The sequence below is a fragment of the Tiliqua scincoides genome, chromosome 4 (genome assembly GCF_035046505.1).
Source record: "Tiliqua scincoides isolate rTilSci1 chromosome 4, rTilSci1.hap2, whole genome shotgun sequence".
Classification (NCBI taxonomy): Eukaryota; Metazoa; Chordata; class Lepidosauria; order Squamata; family Scincidae; genus Tiliqua; species Tiliqua scincoides.
Genome location: NC_089824.1, coordinates 194,851,976 through 194,874,388, shown reverse-complemented (window position 1 = coordinate 194,874,388; position 22,413 = coordinate 194,851,976). Strand labels below are relative to the sequence as shown.

The 22,413-nt window shown below is 46.1% G+C and overlaps 1 pseudogene; it reads right to left on the bottom strand.

The window, feature by feature from the left end:
• LOC136648572 (zinc finger protein 709-like) overlaps positions 1–16,630 on the bottom strand; it is a 31,956-nt pseudogene extending 15,326 nt beyond the window's left edge.
• Between the last annotated feature and the right edge of the window lie 5,783 nt (positions 16,631–22,413).

The window sequence follows — 22,413 nt, the reverse complement described above, 5'->3', positions numbered from 1 at the left end:
TATTTTTTTATGCCTGCAGGTTGTTTTAAATTTTTAAAATGTCTCTTCCTTCCTCTCTTCCCCAGCAAGTTCCCCAAGCCTCCAACTCAGCAACCAGAACTCAGTGAGGCCTTCCATGGACTGCAGTTTTCCAGCCAGCAGACCTGAGACCATCATCCTCAATGTCTCAGATGGACTGCTGGTTCTGTCAATCTGTATTTTCTTTGTTAATTATGCTTATTTAAGTGGGTTTAATTTATTCTTTTTTTTTGCTATGCTGTTTTATGTCTCTATACTGCCTTGAATTGTATTTTAATAAGAAAGAGGTATAGACATGTTAAAAGAAATTAAAGTAACCACCTAGTATAGAATGGCCCATGGTGACCAATTTGCAAGACACTTCTCTGATAAAATTGCTCATCACGCACCACCTTGGACACTGCATTGACAGATCCTGTGGATGTACCCTCTGCATCTCCTTGTCCGGTTATTATGGATTCTTTATTATGGATTCTGTTGTACAACTTGAGAACACGGACAGGGTTTTTGGTAGTATGAGGCCATCCATGTATCTACTTAATCCTTGCCCATCATGGCTGGTGAGATCTTCTGGGCGGGGGGTGCCTGCCTGAGTGAGAAGGCAGGGAGATAATTGCTTTTCTCAGAGATGGCATGGTTCCAGGTGGCAAATTATCTTTCCTCTCCTGAAGAAACCATCCCTTGATCCCACCATTCTAGATAATTCCTAAACAGTCTCAAACCTCTCATTCTTCGGCAAGGTGATCAGACAGGGAATGGTGACCCAACTACAGGGATTCAGATAGAAACAGCATTGCTTGGCCTAGTTGATGACCTACGTCAAGAATGTGATAGAGGAAATACATTCTTGTGGGTTCTTCTGGGCATTTCAGTGACTTCTATTACCATTCACCAAGGTATTCTTCTGGAATGCCTTGCTGGAATGGGTGGTCATTGGCCTTGGATGTTCCTCAGGGTTGAATTTAGTCCCCCATGTTGTTCAACATCTGCATGAAACTGCTGGAGGAGCTTGTCAAAGAAGGAGCTTGTCAAAGAAGTTAGGTGATAGCAGTATGCAAAGGAAACCCAGTTCAGTATATCCACCCCATCTACTAGGAAGGCTGTAGAGGAGCTGGAACTAGGTTAAAAGAGGAAGAACAAGTTGAAATTAAATTTAGACAAGACAGAGGTATAGATCAAGGTTATGGTGACTCAGGTTATGAATTGTCTCTGAGAGCCTGACCTTTGCTATGTTCCAGTGGTAATGCAAAACTTCTGCATATATGTGTCTTTAGTGCCTCACCCGGAATACAATTAAGTGGTTGCTGCATTGCAGCCTTCAGGCCCTGCTCGAAGGTGCAAAGGACTTGTAATACGGGTAATGATAGATTTGGGTGTTTCTATTTTTAGTTAACTGTGTACTGGTTTTAGTATTTTATTATATTTTATGGCTGGTTTTATGTCCTGATATATTGATTTGCTTTTTGCACACTGCCCAAAGCCATTTGGTTGTGCTATAAAAATTCAAACAATAGGAAATGAAAATGCGCTAACTCCTCAGTGGTGTTGAAACTCATCTTCAGTTTCCAGGTCACCAATGCTTGAAGTATGCCATATAGTACAGGTTGTGCCTCATTATTCACTGGGGCTCTGTTCTGGAACCCCCAGTGGATTTAAAAAAAAAAAAATCAGTGAATACCAAATCAGTGGAAAAATAGCTTTAAAGACCCACTTCCAGGTTTCTTGTTCCTCCATCGTAGCCCCAGAATACATTGGTATGCTATACCATATTCATCAACTAGATGAGGTGAGTAATGGAATCTAATGGAATGAAATTATAATTATTTAACACCACAAAGGTGGGAAATTGGATTTTGGTGCTTTTTCTCCTTATTACAAGGCATTTAAAGGTGAAGCATAGAATCAGTGGTGAGTCAAATCAGTGGATAACAAGGTCCTACCTGTAAATCACTTTCATAAAAGATACTCATTTTTAGGGTTGTATTTTACATTCTGAACCATGACATCACATCACATTAAGCGTACAATCAGATGTTGGACATGTCCACCATTTTTTATTTAAAGCAAAGAGACCAAAACTATGTTTCTCTATGGCAAAATTGATAGTTGACATTAACAGTGCCTGTCCTGAATACTATGACTGTGTGCAGAACCAAGAAAATGTGCATTTTATAAATGGGCAGCTTTCAAACTCGGAGGTTTTTTTTAAACTTTTTTAATTTCAAGGGGTGGATCAGGGCAGGACAGGGGCAAGTCATGATGGAGGACATGAAACTGTTCTCACTTCCCAAATGCGTTGGAACTTGTCTTCAGTCCTCACGATTCCTGTGCTTGAAGTATGCATTTATTCATGGCTACTTCATTTACAACTGCAAAGTCGGGGGGGGGGGCATGAATATTAGAGAAAAATTTCAAGCTGAGGAAGGCTAGAGAAGCAGTAAAGTCCAGAATGATCTGGCACGTTCTTCTGTAAAAATAGATCCAACATTCCTGCTATCATAAGATACATTAACCTTTCTCTTTGACTTGATTTCCCTGACCTCTCTATTTTTAGCACCAGGTCTCCCTGAGCAGTCACAACTACTGTGAAGGCACTGTCAGAAGGAATCCATAAAACCAGCACGTTGGTGGAATTTATTTTCATTCAGTATCAAATGTGGTTCTTGCAGATCAATCTAGGTGGAACAACTTTAGAACACAATTAATGAGAATATTGTAGTTAGGATAACACTATCGTTATCAGGATAATAACAGGATAATAGATCCCAAACTTCATCCCAGTGTGGCTTCTGCTGTATCCCATGGGAGATTTTTTTTTGGCTGTTGGCAGTCTCCTTGGGATAAGAGGACATTTGTCCCCTTGCTCTGAGGTAAGCCCCAGCAGCTGCTATGGATCAAATCAGACCTGCACCAGCTGAATTGCTGGCACAAGTCCACGTTGACCCTGGAAGGCGGATCAGGCCCAGGAAAGGAGTCAGGATTGCTGCCACAGAATCCACCCCCCTCCTAGGCCTGATCTGCCCTCCTCCCCATCCCTGACACTGCCCCGTTCCTTACCACCCCCTCTCTTAGAAACAGGGAAGACCGCAGACAATTTAAGATAATGAGGAGATCTAAATATTGAGAATTTGACGTTGAACAATGAGTCCATGTCAGAAGTGGTATATGTTCTTCTCAGGTAGGACCTGGGAAGCTGTGAGGAAGCCTATCCATTCCATTGTCCCAACTCCCCCCCCCCCATTTCATAACAATGTTTATTTATAGGAGCCACAAATTAAGACTGTGACGTGTTGCAACATTTCATTAAAATTGCCAGACTGCTGCAGACAGCAGTTTGCTTATGCATTTATTGTTTTTCCTCCCTGGTTCGCTCCCTCCTTCTCCCTCCTTACATCCTCTCTCTTACATTACACTGTGCATCCTCAGCTATTTACCCTATTGCATGCCAGCCCCCATCGACAGCTGTGCTAAGGAATACATTACAGCCAGTCTCCTGTGTTTAAAACTTTTTTAAAGCAATTGGGAGCAGGAAGTGTAATCTCAGTACTGAGCCCCCTGAAATTAGCTCTTAAATTTGATGGCAGCAATGCTTCCTGATGATGGAGACGTATGGGGATTGGCCACCTGACCCATTGCTCATCAGCGACTGGCAGATGAGGCCAAAGGTAATATGAGTGAGGGCCAGAATCTGATTGTTCTGGGGCTGCTGCTACATCCCAGAGATCAGAATAAACACAGTCTGGCTATGCTCTGTTCTAACTCTTGCTTGAAATCTTTATTTAGTTCACAGAGTCTTCCCTTTATCATTACGTGACATTATTTTGTAAGAATGTTTTTCCCCTAAGTGCTGTTTACTGGAATTTTCACCAGCCACTTGCTGATTGCTTTGCTAACTTCACTGCCTATTTAGCATAAGATTGTCCTCCCTTGCTATGAGGTTTGTGGATATGTTCATTCTTCCATTAAGGAGCTAGTCTGCCTTGGGATCTCAGATTGCAGGAGGAAATATCCCCCAAAGGCAGGACTTTGGTGGAATTTCACACATTTTACCCTGTTCCAGCAATTGACCATTATGTTTGTCATGCATGGAAAATGCTTGTCATAAAAGACACATTTGTGGGACTAACACAAAAGATGGTCTACACAAGGATCGTGCGTGATTTTCTACTTGGAAGTGCTTTTCCATATAAATGTTATTGCTGGCAGCCAAAGGCCACCTGAAGTCAGAAGCAAAAGAAACAAAACATCCAGAACATATAGAAAAACAGTTATTCTCCTTGAGTTTTCAGTGATGAATGCCAGCTCCAGGTGTGCAGAGATGGGCAAGCTTTCAATCTCAGTGCTCCCCTATTTTTTATATTTATGCAGCTGAGAGATGTTTTCTAAGGCAGTCCTTCAGGTATCTGAAAAAGCTGCATCTCCTGAAATGCCATCTCCCAAACTACTAACAGTACAAGCTCCTAACAGTTACAGTTTTCCACCTTTTGTAACTGTGCAGTACGGGTAGTGATTAATCACTAAATGCGTCCACTGTGTTTTCTCGTATCAAGATTGGCAACACTCAGAATCAACAGTGGCTCATTCCACCTCCCGAGGTACTAGATTACCAATCTCAAAGGCACCATGCTTCAACAAGACAATGTCAACGGGAGGCTCTGGTATGAAATGGCTGAACTAGAACATATCCACAAATTTATTTTGATTCCATTCAGACTTAATTGGAAGGAACTCTGGGTCTCTTTTTAGGTAAGGTACCTAAAAGGTACAGGTGTTAAATTAGCATAGCTTCCCTAAAAACCTTATCACAAGTGAGTGCTGCTATGAGTGGATTGTTGTATTCTTAATTTATGTACAGAAATGTCACATGCCCCTTGTTGGCCCAATTCGAACAGGGCCTTATGCTACCAGAATAACTTACTCTGGCAAAGTAAGTTCCTTTACGACTGTCACAAAGCGCAACGTGCCATACAGCATGGCCTGGCCGCTGCTGAAAGTGATGAACAGCCAGGTGTGCACAACAGGGAATGGAGAAAATGCCCCAGTGTAAATAAGTCAGCACAGAGAGAGGTGGGGTGGGCAGACTGGAACAGGGAGGGTGATAGGCTGCTGAGACAGGGAGGCGGGCAGATCAAGGCTCGGAAGGGGTTGGTATTGGCAGCCGCAGCCATCTAGCTGGTGCAGGTCTGAGTAGACCCAGAGGGTGTGGCTGCATCGCCATACCAGGTATTAGGCAGGATTGGACTGCCCATTGCATGGCTTTTTCATTCCACAGTTTCCAAACCTCTAGAAAGAGATGCAGAAACACAGGAAGCTGCTCTATACCGAGTCAAACTATTGGTCCATCTGGTTCAGAATTGTTCAGTGGCATCACAAAGGTTTGCGTCACCTGGTGAGGGAGGCCAGTGCGTTACCCCATGATGGACCTCCTCCGGTGTTGTGGGTAGAGCAATGCCTTGGGCAGTAGGCATGGCGATGCTCCATCGCTCTGCCCCTGCTGGTTTTTTGGCTATAACTTTGGATAGAATAGAGATATTTCCGTGTGGTTTGTTCACTTGCATTCTGTATGAAAATACACTTTGAATGATTTAAAACATGATGGTATTATTAAAAAATACCAAAATTTTGGCCAGTAGTGGTGTCACCACCACCTCCCTGTGCGTGTCACTTGGAGGGACCCGCACCCCCCTAGCGATGCGATTGGTATTGTTGACACCAACTCTCCAGGGTTTCAGACAGGAATGTTTCTCTGTCCTACCTGAAGATGCCAGGCATTGAACTTTCTTCTTGCAAAGCAAGTACTCTTCCACTAAGCTACAGCCCCTCCCTAAGCAAATATGCAAAGGATACTCTTTATGCATCTGACAATGTGGGTTCTAGTCCAGAAAAGCTTGTCATTTCTGACAAGCTCCACCTGCTGACATTCCCTCCTCTACACAATTGTTAATGGTCCTGGAGTCCTAAAGTTGAAAGACTGGCCACCCCTGGCTTAGGCCATGATAAAATGTTTGCCCTTTAAGACACCAAGGGACTCCTTTCTCATTTCTATCACTTGCAATGTTGCTATGACCGTAGATCCCTGTTGATTATTAGAGTGGCATCCTCAGAGAGTGGCACACTTGTCAAAAAGGCTGCCCATCTGTTGCAGATCCATGAGATGAGATTAATAGCCAAGTCCTATCTCGGTCTTACACTAGTAGATCTTATGATTCACCAGGATAAAGCCACATCCACCAGGGCCGCAGCTGTTCCACCATTCTGCAGCTCACTAATGATGGTGCAGGAGTCAGTAAACCCCAAGACAGCAGCGGCAGGCTGCAGAACCTCACTCAGGTACAGTGGCAGTGGGGACTAACTGGAGGCTCTGAGGTTGCAATCCCAGCCACACTTTCCTGGGAGCAAGCCCCACTGACTGTAATGGGACTTACTTCTGAGTAGACATGCAAGATTTGTCTCTGGCTGTGCTGCTCACCCCCAGCTGTGCCTGTGCTGCGGAGGAAAAGCCTCTCCTGGCGCTGAGTGGGCAGTTGGAAAGGCGGGCTACAAAGGTTCAAATGGCTGAGGAGGAGAGCACCTCAGGATTGGCTGGTCTTCAGCCAGTGAAGGGCCCTGAGCCATTCTAACAGAAAAAGCCAGGAGTCTGCTGGATGCTGATTGGCTGAGCCTGCTGGAGAGTTGGGGAAGGGAAAAACAGGGAGGGACACAAACTCGGGGCAGGTGGGAGCAACGGAGTGAAGGGAGAGGAGGCAGCAGTTTCAGCGCCCCTCTCCAGGCTGCCTGGCTCAGCGCGCGTGCCCACAGAAATGGCTCGGATTGCCCTCTCTGGCATGTGTGCCATAGGTTCGCCAACACTGACTTAGAACCTAAGAACAAAAGCCAGAAAAGAGTTTGTGATCCATATTTCACCATCCACTTACAAGATGTAAGCTTACAAGACATTTGAGAAACCTCCACATCACATATCCTTGCAATACTTTGTTTTCAATTAAGATACCTGAAATTAAAACAGTTTAGATCAGTGGATAGGCAAAGGTGGTTCTCGGGGCTCCTGGAAGAGTCAGGGCGCTATCCTATCCAATTTTCTACCACTGATGTAGCTGTGCCAATGGGATGTGTGCTGTGTCTTGCAGGGGGATCAGTCTTGGAGGCCTCCTCAAGGCAAGCAAATGTTCTTCTCTTACCTTGGGGCTGCATTGACGCTGGAATGTTGGATAGGATTGGGCCAGTCAACTCTGAAAGTATCACTTCCAAATTTTCCTAGCTCTGCACATCTCCTTTTTTACCAGCAGCCTAATAACATAATCAGATGCAGAAATGTAGCAGGTGAAGCTTTTATCACTCACTTATGTGCCGAGGGTCTTGAGGTAGAGCCCCAAATTTTGCCACCAGGTCCTTCCTGAAACCTAGTAATAATTGAGTGCAGTAAGAAGAGGATCATCACAGCTCACTGAATTTTCTTCTTCATTTTAAACTGCTTTTGGTGTGATTTTGCATTTGGAGCTGGGAAAGACGGAGACAGAGGCAGCAAAGTGACAAAGCAGCAAAGGGCTTCTGAGCTAAGTCACCTTTTATTAAGCTGACATTTGGAGATGATTTGTTTGGAAAAGAGTTTAAAAGTGAGGCAATCGTGGAAGCTGCATGAAAGGGGGATAAGGGACAGGAACGGAATAATTCAAATGTGGCTACAAAGGCTTCTGCAGTCCTCATGAGCTTTAGCAGGTTTGTTTCCATTGCGATCATCCTTTTCCCTTTTAACAAGCCCAGTTCCTTCAGCTTTCTGTGAAATTATCAATTCCAAGCAATTCTTACATTTCTGTCTCCATATGAGAAACAGAACAGATCCATATCCCATCCCTCCCCAAGCACCACATGCAGATCTCAAAAGACAAGACAGGAAGGGTTTTCAATGCAGCTTGTGAACCAGAGAACTCACAAAGGGCTGCTTTTTTTTGTTTGTTTGTTTGTTTGTTTGTTTGTTGTTGTTGTTGTTGTTGTTGTTGTTGTTGTTGTTGTTTTAGTGTTTCTGACCCCAAGCTGTTGACCTCTTTCGTTGCTTGGCTGTCAGCGCTGTCTCCATGTTCATGGAGACAAAATGAGCCAGCTCACAGCTGCATGTTCATCACATCTTGTTGACTTAGATGTATGACTGAGAGAGCAATCCAAAGACACTTTTGGGCCTGGGCAAGTCCCGTGCACCAGATTTAGGTGTCACAAAAGTTCTGTAAGGCACTTCTGTGCCTCCAGGAGAGTCATGCATGGAGGTGTTCTGGTCTTCAGAGGCCAAATGCAGCCTCCATGACGCCAATGCAAGGTACGTTTGCACCAGTAGTGGGCCGCTGGTGCAGGAGGGTGGGGGAGAGCATTCTAGGGGCCTTCTGAGGAGAGGGGAGAGCCAGTGGGAGGACAGGATCTGGTCAGCACTTAGGCCAGATCCCCCCTCCTGAGTGACCCAGTCTTACACCATCCCTATTTCCAGGGCCTCTGAGAGAAATTTTATCAGGGGGTACAAAGTTTCCTTTGGGTCCCTTCCCAAAGGGGGAGGGGGCAATGGGGCAGGCAGAACGGGGGGCAAAATAGGACAGGGGGAGAGTGCTGATGACCAGAATAGTCTTTGGAGCCCAGGTCTACCAGGCTTCTTGATGCGAAACCTAGGTCTACCTGACCATGTGACACTGGCAGCTAGATAAAGTAATATGGAAAACCAAACATACTCTTATGTCTCTCTAAAATCTTTGAAATATAGAAAATCTATTGCAGAAAATTAGCATCTTCATATTTGGGTTCACACTGGAATGGACAATCTGTGTGCACCAAAATGAACTTCAGCAGCTTTAGCCCTGCAGCTGTGCCCCTGAGCTTCTATAAGGCAGGCGGATCTGCACACCAAAGAGCTACTGTAGCAGGCCAGGTTCCTCCTAGATTTGACAGTGTGTTAAGGAGGAGCATGGATGCATTCCTAGGCCTGGTGTGTAAGGCTTGCAGCAGCGGTTTCCACTGCATGCCCGTGGTTGTGCCCCCAGCATCATGTGCAGGCAGCAAGTTCAGGTGAGATAGGAAAATGTAAGATCCCAGGAACTTTCTGGGCCCCCTTTCTGACCCTGGGCCCAGGTACAAATTACCCCCTTTACCCCCCTCTCCTAAGTCCTGCCTATTTCAATGACACTTGTTCGCCTAGACATATTAGTACTTTTTGGGGGGGAGGAACAGCTTGAAACAGCCATGATTTTAGGGGTGCTATATAAATCGGTATATGTTAGCTTGTCAAATGGAAGAAATGAGTGTTGGGACGGTTAGGACAGACAAAAGAAAATATTTTTCTTTCAGCGTGTGGTCGGTCTGTGGAACTCCTTGCCGCAGGATGTGGTGATGGCGTCTGGCCTGGATGCCTTTAAAAGGGGATTGGACAAGTTTCTGGATTAAAAATCCATTATGGGTTACAAGCCATGATGTGTATGTGCAACCTCCTGATTTTAGAAATGGGTTATGCCAGATGCAGGAGAGGGCACCAGGATGAGGTCTCTTGTTATCTGGTGTGCTCCCTGGGGCATTTGGTGGGCCGCTGTGAGATACAGGAAGCTGGACTAGATGGGCCTGTGGCCTGATCCAGTGGGGCTGTTGTTATGTTCTTATGAGCATATCAGAAACAAGTTGGCAAAAGATATGACTTTTATATTTGCTGATTTGTAGCTTTTCAGATGCTTTTCCCGCTAAGTGTTAAAGAGAGAGGGGGAAATTTAAAGGGAGAGGGGGAAATTCTGATGACTTTTGCAGGTACTTTTGATTATTCTGTCATGTTAGTTTCAGCTATTTTTGCAGGTTTCATGTTAAATGGGCTGTTTATGCCCTGGTTTCAGACGGAGAATTGAGGGTGCAAAGGAGGTAAAGCCATTGTTAGGGCAATATATTCTTTTCTGTTTTATAATCTGACTCTTTAAGGCTACAGTTCTATTCATACTTACCTGGGAGTAAGCACTATTGTCTGTAAAGGGACTTGCTTCTGAGTAGACATGCATAGGACTGGGCTTAAGGCAGGTGCCTTACATCACAAGCCTAGTCATGCCTACTAAGAAGCCATTTATTTAAATGAGATTTGCTCTTAGGTAAATGCGTATAAGATCATAGCCTTATTTGGTTAATTAAAATGTATCCTAAGCCAGTAGTGTAGCTGGGGGGGCAGGTACCCAGGGCTGGGTGATGCAATGATTCCCTCATGTCATAATGTCACACACCCCCGCGCCTGTGCTGTCATCCCACTTCCATACACATGCACAGCCCTGACCCCAGAAATGACTCCATTTGGACAAGGGCAGGCAGAAGGGCCGATTTTGCAGCATTTACTGCGCACCTCTGATATGTGCTGTCACATCCCCCTGCAGTCATGGTGGAAAACCACCACTCTGCAACAGGGGGCAATGTATCCCCTGCCCTGGCTTAGATATGCCACTGTCCTAAGCTCTCTCTTTGATTGTGTCATAAATTGTACCTTGAAGACATCTAAACTACCTAGCACTGTCAGACTATTGGTTCAACTGTCTCACCAGTGTACATCCTGGCTGACACTGGATCTTCTATGTTTAGGACAGAGATCTTTCCCCCTGACCAGGAAACATCAAGTATTGAACCTGGGACTTTCCGCATGCACACCAAGCTCCTTTACACAATCACAGAAGGGCCCTTGCGTTGGCATGATGCCTTCAAGAGTTGTGGTTTTTGTTTTTGTTGTTTGTTATATAGTGGGTCCATGCGAATAAAGGAAGGCATAACAGCTCAATACGTTTATCCCATCTTCAGAACAGGACCTGGCAATGAATCTGAATGAATTTGACACAAGGCAAACACCTCTGGCTTTTATACCCGTTAGCTCCGCCCAGACTCCCCATGATTGGTGCAGTTGAAACATTAACTGGAGGGCCAATCGGATGGTAGGATTTCGATCCATCACCCGATTGGCCAGCCATAAGTCTGGGCCAATCAGTTATACAGGATTTCGATCCTGCATAACTTGCATACATAACATGTTCCCGTACAAAAATCTGGTTCCTTTGTTGTTTCAAATCTAGCACTGTGATGTTGTAGCCACAGTGGCCCCAACCTTTCCCAAATGGAGAAAAAGGAAAACCAGCAAGGGCCTTAAGAAGAATCAAGGTCATGGAACCTGGTTAACTGGGTCAGGCCTGCTGTGACTCAAAAAGAGCACTTTCAAGTTTCCAAGTCAGAGTTCAAAAGCTATCCGCTTTTCAAAGGCTAGTGAGTGGATTCCAGCTTTCTTTGCAGTACATTCCAAACATAGAGACAAAAAGTCACATTGCCTGGCACAAGGGGTAATATTTCTGTCTTCCATCTTCAGCAGATTTGCCAGTAAGAAGCAAATCCATCATCAAGTATTAGTGATATTTTCACCCCCTGGACAGCTTGCCACCCTCCCACTCTGCTCATGGGGACAATACATGCCATCACAAATCTGGCTGTGTGGAAATGAAACTGGTGGAGACCATTAATATGCTGCTGACCTCTCCTCTCATTTTCAGAAAAGGAAAAAAAAATCAATGCAACAGTGCCAGAAGAACTCTGCAATGCACTTATGTTCAGGCAGCGCTAAATCCAACCCCCTTATCCTTGGCTGACAGAGGTGTTTGCCTTGTGTCATTAAAGCCACCTTTTTGTATTCAATCGAGAGGCTAGTCAGCTTGAAATGACAAAGGCCGCTAAGCTGGTATCTCAATAAGATCCATTACTTTGATGACTGCCACACCAGGGATTATTTTAGGCACCTTCGTACTTTAAAGCCTAAGGACCGACAGCCTGAGCTAAGCTTCTTCAGCTGAGTTGCATGAGATTCATCTGGTATACCTGGCTCAGGAACAGACAAAAATGTCTAGACCCTTCCTTTGCCCCCAATCTCTTAGTATCTTGACTAGAGTGTGTGCACAGGAAGGTGTTTGCCAACAACTTTTAAAAGGATACCGCATTCCTGTAGAATGGTAACAGGGGTGGATGGTTATCAGAGGACTGCACTATCAGCCTAACGCAACATCCTACAAGGTCAATAGTAGCCCAGTTCAAATGGTGTCCTCCAACTCAAGTTATGGCAGCTGAATAGTGTTATGTGGTAGTGTTCCACATCAGCAAGTACCAAGAAATTCCAACAGGGGATGCCCAGCTTCTGACACCTTTTAGAGTAGAGACAACTGAAGAGAAAGGGGGCAGGGAGGCTGCAGGAAAGGGGGCTAGGATCTGGCATGCACCATTGCTGCCATATCCACCCCTTCCCACAGCCTCCCTATCCCATTCTGCCTTCCTTCCAGCATCCCTGACAGCATGTTATGGAGTGCACTATTGGAGCACCTTTTACAACTGGTGCTGTTTGCTTTATGACAGTCAGGACCAGTGGCGTAGCTAAGGAGGTGCAGGGGGTAGCAGATGCAACAGGCTACAGCAGCTGGAGGGCAACATCAGGGGCTGCAGGGACAACAACTACATGGGCAACAGTTGTCCACTGTGATTGCTTGCTCATGTGGCAACGAACTACACTGTTGCCCTCCCCCCAGCAGCCTCCAGCAGCTGGGACTGGGAGGGAGCAGGAAAGCACCTCGGAGGGGGGTCGAGGAAGCCCCATCTGGGCTACCCTTACTTGGGCAGGAAGGGAAAGTAAAGGGGGTTGGGGGCAGGCAACCCGCCCATCCACCCTTGGCAGAGCTGGGAAGGCAGTTGAGGTGGCAACGGCAGCAGGCAGAATCTGAGCAGGGAAAGTTCCCGGTCAGAAGAGCCAGCTCCACTTTGCCCCAGACCTTGGCGGGGCTGGGGGAGATCTTTGTGGGCTACCTCAGTGCTGGTGCCGCAGCCCCCCCACCCAAGAACCAACAGCCATCCCACTGAGGGGCGCTGAGGCGAGGGAGCTTCCTCTATGGGGTTGCAACCACCTCCACCTCGCTCTTTGCAGCAGCAGGAGGGAAGGAGAGGGAGGCACGTCGCTGCCACCGCCACCACCTCCTGCATGAAATCACTTAAAGCCAACCCTGGGCACGTCTACTCAGAAGTAAGTCCTGTTCAGAGTCAATGGGGCTTATTCCCAGGAAAGTGTGGATAGGATGGGAGCCTGAGAGCCCCATCCTAGGCACGTCTACCCAGAAGTAAGTCCCATCATAGTCAATGGGGCTTACTCCCAGGTAAGTGTGGATAGGATTGGAGCCTCAGTCAGTCAGGCATGGCTTCCTCCCACCTGCCTGCCCCAAGTCCTCCTCCCTCCCAGCCACCGAGAGCCAGCAAGTAGGCTGTCCACTTCTCCGCAGCCTCTTCTCTCCCCCCCCCCATGGCTGCTGCACGACTCGAGCTCTGCCTGCCAAACAAAACAGTTTCCTGGCATGGGGGGGAATGCCCCAGCTTCCCCTCACACACACACACACACAAACACACACACACACACACACACATGCAGGGCTTGCCTCAGACAGACAGTAGTAGGGGTTGAGTGCTGGGGAGGTGCTGGTGCTTGCGGGACGTGGCACATTTTTTATTTCTCACTTTTTGAAAAGCAGGTATGAATTCAAAACCCAGAAGTTACATCACTTCCAGAGCATCATTTAGCGCTCTGCACTGGGCAACAGAATTGTTAGCTACGCCACTGGTCAGGACCAGAGGCACTAGAAAGGGATGGGCGAACTCCATTGGTGGCCATTTGGGTCCCCCAATCTAGCCCACAGGGAACCCCCAGTCTCCGATGAGCCTCTGGCCCATCGGAGACTGTTGGAGCCCGTGCTGGCCCACTACTGCAGGTCGCGACTGCCAGACATGAGCTGTGGGCCAAGTTATAGTTCTCATGTGTATTATCAATAAGCTCAGTAAAATTTGTTCATTCAGATACGTTCCATTTCTAATGTATTCATTAGATTTATTCATAAATTCATGTAAATTTATTCCAATTTGAAATGTAAATTAATTCTTTTATTTTCCTGACCCCCGACAGTGTCAGAGAGATGATGTGGTCCTCCTACCAAAATGTTTGCCCACCCCTGCACCAGAACATGGGTGTCAAACATGCAGTCCCCTGGAAGCAATTTATCTGGCCCCTGTTATCACTGGGCTCTCCAAGCTATCTCATATCTTGAAAATATGAACAAAATTTGCACATTTCCTCTTCTGTCCCTTGCAGCAAATGAGTTTCTACATGAGAATAACAAAATGCTTCTTTCTGACCATCTTCTGCTTAAATGATGTCACTTTCTTGATGTCACTGCCCACTTCTGGCCAGGCAACATGAATGCTAACTCCGACCCTCCATATGAAACAAGTTTGACATTCCTGCACTAGAATGGCAGCCAGCCCAAATAGGATTTGGCTGTAACACTGGCTACTGTTGCCTCAAAATTGTGATCTTTTAAGTCAGGAGTGGCCAAACCCCGGCTCAGGGGCCACTTGCAGCCCTCAGGGTCTCCCAGTCCGGCCCTCAGGGAGCCTCCTGTCTCCAATGAGCCTCTGGCCCTCCAGAGATTTGCTGGAGCCCACACTGGCCCAACGCAACTGCTCTCAGCATGAGGACAACTGTTTGACCTCTCACCTGAGCTGTGGGACGAGGGCTCCCTCCACTGCTTGCTGTTTCACGTCTGTGATGCTGCAGCAGCATGAAGGAAAGGCTGACCTTGCTTTGTGCAAGGCTTTTTATAGGCCTTGAGCTATTGCAAGACCTTCATTGATTCATATAGGTTCCATTTCTAATATATTCATTTACATAAATTTATGTAAATTTATTTAAATTTGAAATGTAAATTAATTCTTTCTTTTCCCGACCCCCAACACAGTGTCAGAGAGATGATGTGGCCCTCCTACCAAAAAGTTTGGCCACCTCTATTTTAAGTTCTACAAAAGGTGGCCAAAACCACTGGCATTCCAGGGGATGGACTGATTAGGAGTCAGGGATGGGAAAGTCCAATGCAGCTTGACTTGAGTTGAGTCTAGTGTCACAGCCCCCCGTGACTCGACTCAAAAATTAATCATAACAAGAGCACTTTTTGAGTCGCCGAGTCACCCTTTAGTGATTCTAAAGGACTCAAGTTGCTCCGCCCCCTTTAAAAAGCCTGCCATGGAAATAAAGGGGCTGCTGCCAAGGGGGGGGGTGTCGGAGTACTCCTTTAATACTCTCCTGATGTTCCTGCCCATTTGTAAACAGGGCAGGAGAGGGTGGCAGTCTCTGTGAGAGAGCAAGGACAAAAACGGTAATAGGGAGGAAGGTGTCATGTGCAGCAGCTGCAAGGCTTACTGAAATGACCCAATCCTTGGCAACTCTACTCAGAAGTAGTCCCACTGCAGCTGGTCAAGGTTTCTCCCCCCAAGTAACAATGGAGCCATGCCATGCAGTGGAAAGGCACTACTTTCTGCCTCCCCCCTTCCCTGCCTCCTCCCCCTTCCTGGGCTTCTCCAGCAGCTCGTAAGGCAAGAACCCCCTTCGGCTTCTCCTTCTATCCTCTTTCAACCAAAGAAAATATCAAACCTCCCATCCTGCATCTAATGATCATAGGCTCCTTCCTTCCTATCAGAGATGGAGAGAACAGCTTTCTCCTGCCTCCCTCTCCCTACCTGGGCTTCTGCAGCCAATCGTAATGAAAGAACCTCCTTGGGCTCCTCTGCCTGCCCTACCTCCTACCTCAGCCAAGAAAATACCAGACTGCCCATCTTCCCCCTCCTGACCTCTACAAAAGCAAACATTAAACCTTCCCTGCCTCGTGGCTGGAACTTCCCTGCTGCTTGCCGGGTCTGAATGCTGGCCCCACAAGGTCTTTGATGCCACGGAAACAGTAAGCAAGCACCCCCAGACACAGGCAGACTTGAGTCAGCATGCATGAGGACAAGTGTTGAGTCATGGGGCCCCGACTCAAGTGTTTTTCCCACATGCATGACTCACCAGTTCACGAGTCAGCAAAAAATGTGCATTTTCATGACTTGAGTCCGTCATCTGAGTTGAGTTCCCAATCCTGCTAAGTCTTGCAGTCTCCCAAACACCTGTGTGCAACAGCCCCTCCTCCTTGCCTGCAGAGCCAGTTGCAGCCGCGACTGGCTCTATAGGCAAGGACATGGGGGCACTTTACACTGGCATTCAGGAGGCTGCAACACTTAGCGTTTTACCCCACCTCCAGGAATGCCAGTGGTGGCCAAAACTAAGTAGGAAATTGTGTAGAAATGTATGAAGCAAGATTTTGTCTGCTGCCCCTCTTTCAGACCTCTACATATTCCATGTCTACAAATGTGGAGGGGTCAGGCCAGTTAGAAGGTCAGTAGGTGCAAGCTCCCATCAAGCATTCAGCTTCCATGGTTCCCAAGTGTGTAAAAAGGGCTGCACTTAGTTCCACATTTCAAGAAAAATTTCCGAATGTAGTAATACTTTCCATAATACACGCCATCATGTGGGATGTACATTACAGGAAGGTTGAGTTGAAGAAACAGTACTATAGGAGACATTATTCAGGATAAAGGCAGGAAAATGGCATGAATTGGCCCTTGCTTCCTAGAGTGCACTGCTCCCAGTAACGGACTTACCCCTTGGTATGCCTGGGGCAAAGATCTGTGATGCCACCTCCCCTGTGCGATGCTGCCGCTCATACTTACCCAGCGTGCGGATCCTCATGTAACTGCAGAACTGGCTGGGGAAGAGTTCTGAGGCTTATTGCTTATTGCTTATGGGTCTTATTGCAAAAGGACTTGCTTGCTCTCCACACGCATGCATGCACACACAGACAAATTCATGTCACTAATGGTGTCTGAAAGACTCAGCCGAATATCTCTACAGCCTGACAACAGGAGTATTCAAGCAGGAAACCAAATCCTTATCTGAAAAGCAACAGCAAGTTTACTTTCACACCCCAAATTGGGGGGGGGGGAGTCTGCCAGAGAAAGCAAGATGCATCCTTCCTGCATGTCTTCTTTTGATGCCATGAAGCTTCCCAGTGTGCCAGCAGCAGTTAGAGAAGGCGGCTCTCAAAATGAAAAGCCCAAAACAGAGGAAGAAGGAGAAGGCTGATTACAAAAAGAAAAGTAAAAGTGGGTAATTGAAGAGGAATGCGGGCTGAAATTTCAGCTCTATTATTTCATGGATGCAGAGGAAATGAAATCAATCAGACCAAAAGCTTGAATGAAAGCCCACTTTGATTTGCTCAAAGGACAGTTTTGCAGCTGCAGCCAACAGGCATTCTGGGAAGGGAGCAACACCAGCATCTCACAATGTCATTCCCAATGTCCCTGGAGGGAACTGTGCTGCTGGAGGATCCAGATGATAAAGAAGAGGCATGCAGTTCTATTCTATTGACAAGATGCTCCAGGCTGGCCTTAGACCTCACGGTTGGTTTGTTCAAAATTCTATAGTCTTTCTCCCCTTTTCCCAGCCGTCGCCTCTCCTCCCAAACCCACTTTTTTGTTTCTCGTAAAAATGCATGAGATTAATTTTCCTTGGATCCCTTCTTTGCTCACGTTTGAAAATTTCCTATTAAGCAGTCGGCATCACATGTGCATTTCGCTGCCACTCTGCCATCGACCTCCCTTGGCTTTCGCAGCAGCTGTGCTGTCTAGATACCTTTTTCCAAGTCAAGACACTTGCATACATTGTCTCTTTTTTATCATAGTTTAGGAAACATCTGCTGTTTATGAATTATTTCCTTTGAATGCCATAATCTTTTTAGTGTTGTGCTCCAATAAGCAACTTTGAGCAACAAGAAACTGCAGTAAGCAGAATTCTCCGTTGGCTTTCCCTGCAAACTCCATCTGACAACAAAGCAGACCATTTTACTCCTGTGTTCAACACTTTGCAGGATGATCCCTTCCCCGCATTCACACGTCGGAATAGGACCATTCCCAAAATTCTTCTGTATGGGAGGAGCATAAAGATAAGGCAAGATATTGGCTCTGCATTGGTGTAATGAGTCCCTTACACTAACAGAAGTTATAGACCAATCCTATGCATGTCTACTCTGAAGTAAGAGCTCAATCCTGAGGGCTCGATTCACCAGCACCGCTGCTTAGTGCTGGTGCTGGGTGTCACAAGCATTCCATATAGTACGTTCACAGCACCTGGAGAGAACGGGCCACCTGTGCTGGGCCAGCACTAGTTGGCTCTGAGTCTCAGTGCTGCACGGGCAGGCAGCCAGCACTCCTGCAACATTGGCCTGAGTATTTTCAGGGCAGGGGTAGGTGGGGAGTGGGTGGAATGGAGCAGAGGAAGGGGAGGTTCAGGCCGGGGAGGGGGATGGAGAAGGTGGCAGGCTCTGCTACATAATCCTAACCTCCCTCCCGGCCTGGGAAGCCCAACACGAACTTCCTTGTGTCTGCACCTGCTCAAAAGTGCAGATCCAAGGAGACCCATTGGCACCATGGCTGTGTTACCCAAGATATGGGAGCAAATGCTCCCTCACTCCGAGGGAGCTGCCTCTCTATTTGAATTTAGTGGAACTTACTCCCAAGTAAGCATGCATAGGATTGCAGCCTCAGGGCTCAGACCTATCCAGGCTTTACGCTGGTGGATCTCACTATCTGCTACCACCTACCCCTGCCCTGATTTGCTAAGTCCTGTGCAAATCCCCAGGACCCATATGTAGCTGACACCATCCCATAGAGGACAGTGACACAGAGGGCAGTGACAGCTGTTTGTTGTCACTGGTAAGTTAGCAGCCAGGGCAAATCAGGGAGGATCTACCCATCTGACCTGCAGAGCTCTGTTCACTCAAGATTTCCCTTGAACACAATCACTTACTCAAGTAAGTGATCACATGCATGCACACACTATGTTAGCTGTGACAACAAGAAGTAAAGCAGTGTCCTTAGTGAGGTGCCTACATCCTTATGGGGAGGTTTATCAAGTTCATGGTGGACCCCATCCTATAGAGGACCAGTGATCTTCTTGGTTTGGTGGATTACTTATTTGCAGATCTGCTGTACAGTGTATTCATTTATTTGTTATCATTAATTTATTTAAGACATTTGTATATCACTTTATCATAATTTCCCAAGGGATTTTCCAGTTGTATATCTATTCATCATCATGGTTTGTCAGATACATGCAGGTTCATCATACCAGGAGTGGCCCTTCTCAAGTGCTTACCAGGGACCTTAGATGGGTCCACCACTAGATTTTCTTCCACCTAAGTCCTGGCTACCAAGAAGTTTGTTAGGAAAAGATGGAGCAGCATCCTTGCTAGACTTTTAGCCTGCTATGACTTGCATGGTGATCAATGTGGTTGCTCCCCAGCATTGGTCCATGTGCTAATAGAGGGGACATCACCTGGAAGCAATGTCCCTGGCCCACTGGCCATTCCCCCCTCCCCAGCCAATGAATCAAAAGTGGCATTGCTTCCAGATGGATACTGCCTGGGAGCAATATTCCCACTGGCCAGGGTAGAGAAGAAGGAAATGCTTGTACAAATCTTGTATGAATCCTTCTTTCTTCTCAGAAACTTCTACCTGAGAGCAAGAAGAGGTGGCCACTGCTCCCCAACTTGCCTATCTGTAAACTAGCAGTCAGGCAGGATGGGAAGATAAAATGAAGGAAGGTAGGAAAGCTGGAAGAAAGGATAAACCAGGGAGAAGCCGCCCAGAAGGGTCTGTGCACATAAGGGATGTGGCTATGGCTGCAATGTTATGCACATTTTCCTGGGAGTAAGTACCACTGAACACAATGTGACTTACTTTTAAGTAGACATGCATAGGATTGCACTGTAGGGTTTCCAACTCTTTCTGAAGCTATTCCTGGAGATATTTTTCCCCCCTCAATGTGATATAATGTTGGAAATTACTGGAGGCCCTGTTAACATTTCTGGGATTGCTTTCAGTACTTGCCTGGAATTGATGCTGATTCCTGGAGACTTCAGGCCAATCCTGCAGAACTGGCAACCATAACGGTGACCCAGGACCCACCACAACCCTAGAGGCAGCCCTGGTTCATATAAAGATCTGAGCACAGGCATATTTTTTTTCCTTTGTTGTTTTCTAAAGCTGTACCGTAAAAATTATGAAAGTCAATGAAGTGTTCTATTTTTTAAAAAGCCACAGTGTGTTGTATTCCAATATCAAAGCATACTTGCCTGGCGCATCTTATTACTTATGACTTCTTTGATGATTTGGTTTTGTTTTTTGTTTTTCAAAGTGGAAATAAAAAAAGCTAACTAAGGAGTTTTGAAACTTCTCCTCTTACTTACTAACAACAGATAGTTGTAAAAAACATTGTGCAATCAATACAGGATTAGTAATGCCAAAAATTTGAACCCTGCATCCTGAGTCACCTTGATGTAAATCACTCTTTGCCCCCGGGTTGCTCACATAGTTACCGAGCCTACAACGAAATTGATGGTAATAGCTTTGTGAAATGCTAGCAAGGAAAAATAACTGAGCAGTGTATAAAAAACAGTGGGCTCTGATTCTAAGGTAGCTCATGCTTTGCATGACTGATAAGAACAGGGCAAAAGTGAGGACTCTGGGATACCAGACCATCAAATTGCCATTGGGGCTTTCACTGGAAAAATAATTTGTGTGCAAGCAAAATCCACAGCCCAGTCCTATTAGCCACTGTGCTGCCAGAGCATGTTTCAGCAGCACAGTGTGCTTTACAACAGTCGCAACAGCAACTGTTACCCTGCACATGCCCAATCTTGTCTGATCTCAGAAGCTAAGCAGGGTCAGGCCTGGTTAGTACTTGGATGGGAGACCGCCTGGGAATACCGGGTACTGTAGGCTTGTACCATAGCCTTTCGAGACCTAAGGTTGCCAACCAAAATGTAACCTGCCATTCTGTGCAGACAGGTTGCAGTGACAAGCAGCATGTGACTTGCACAAGCAGCCTCTGAAGAAGTTCTGGCACGGATAAGTCCGCACAGGGGGTGGGCAGTCGGCAGGGGTGGGAGAAACCGCAGCATTGGCAGGAGGTTTAAATAGGATTGGGGTATGTGATCAGCTCAAGTGAGAGGACAATTTTTTCTATTGGTTGATTGCCTGAGTCACTTGATTTTGATTATCATAAAGGTATTTCTTTAATGAACATTGATGGTTATGATTACAACAAAAACCATAGACTCAGGTGGAGGCTTGAGAGTTAAGGGTCGGGCACTGGAATATAGCCAGCAATGGAGAAATAAGTCTTAAGTTTTGTAGCTGATATAGGAACTCTGAAGGCATGTGGGTGATGGGGGGCATCAATCAATCAATCATGCATTTAATTTTACATAGATTCATGCATACATATTCCACCAAGAGGAGAAAAAGAGTGGTGGAGGGAGAAACGGACAAAGATAGGGTGACAGAATACAGACACTGGTCATTATATGTACTTAACGGTGTTGGGGATAAGAGTTAAAAAAGGGTGGTGTTTTACAGTCTACTCCTGTCAACCTGTGAACTTTCCTGCTCCCCCATGCTCAGTTTGTGTATTCGTAAATAAACAGATATCACAAAAACACCATCTGTCTCCACTACTTACATGCTTTCCTTGCACAGAAAAGAACAGGCTTCTTCTGGAATTCCTTATAGACTGGGCAAAAAGGGAGTCATGAAAATCAATGAATGTATGTAGTGGTTTTGTACTGAGTCAGGTTATCGGGGCATCAAGATCAGATTGGGGCATCAACTGTTGACTGGCATCTGCTTGCCACAGGTTCAGGGAAAGACAAGGGTCTTTCCCAGTCCTGCCAAGAGATTCCAGAATTAAGCCCCAATTCCTTTATTTAAAAAATAAAAATTTAAGCAGTGAATATGATGGGATTGATCTTGGCCAGCCTGTTGTTCTAATCTGGCAGACTCTGGATAGGCACTGAAGCCTGCTTAGCAAGGGGCTTTGTGGATGTGGCCAAAGCTCAGACCCTGTATGGAAAAGCCCCCAGGTTCAGTCCCTGGCATCGCCTTTTGGGACTTGGAAAGAACTTTGTCTGAAATTCTGGTGAACCAGGGCTTTCCCCTTTCATCCTTTTATAATGCAGCTTCCTGACTGCACCAGACTGGAATGGTCATAACTATATATATTTTGGGCTGTGATGCATTAGAAGATAAACGAGGTGACAGTGAAGATACAAATTCCATACACCTTATCGATCCTTGATTTTGCTAAACTTGATTTATCCTCCAATATACCTGACAAACCAAAGGCATGCATCTTTCCCACCATCCCAGTTTAACATCATGGAAGTTGCAGTTGGCCCCAAGCCCTATGTGGACAAAGCCTGGCTCTGGCAATTGGCTCACCAAACTTACTAAAGAGCTGTGCAATATCTCCAATTAAGTTGACAGGGATAACCAACAACTTAATGAGGGATGTTTTATTTTTTTAAAAAAAAATAAATCTAATATGCAAATCCTGGTTTTTAATCAGCATGATTGTTAAAACAACACATAGAAATTCTTGCAGCCACACTCACAAATCTGAGTAAAAGATTACTC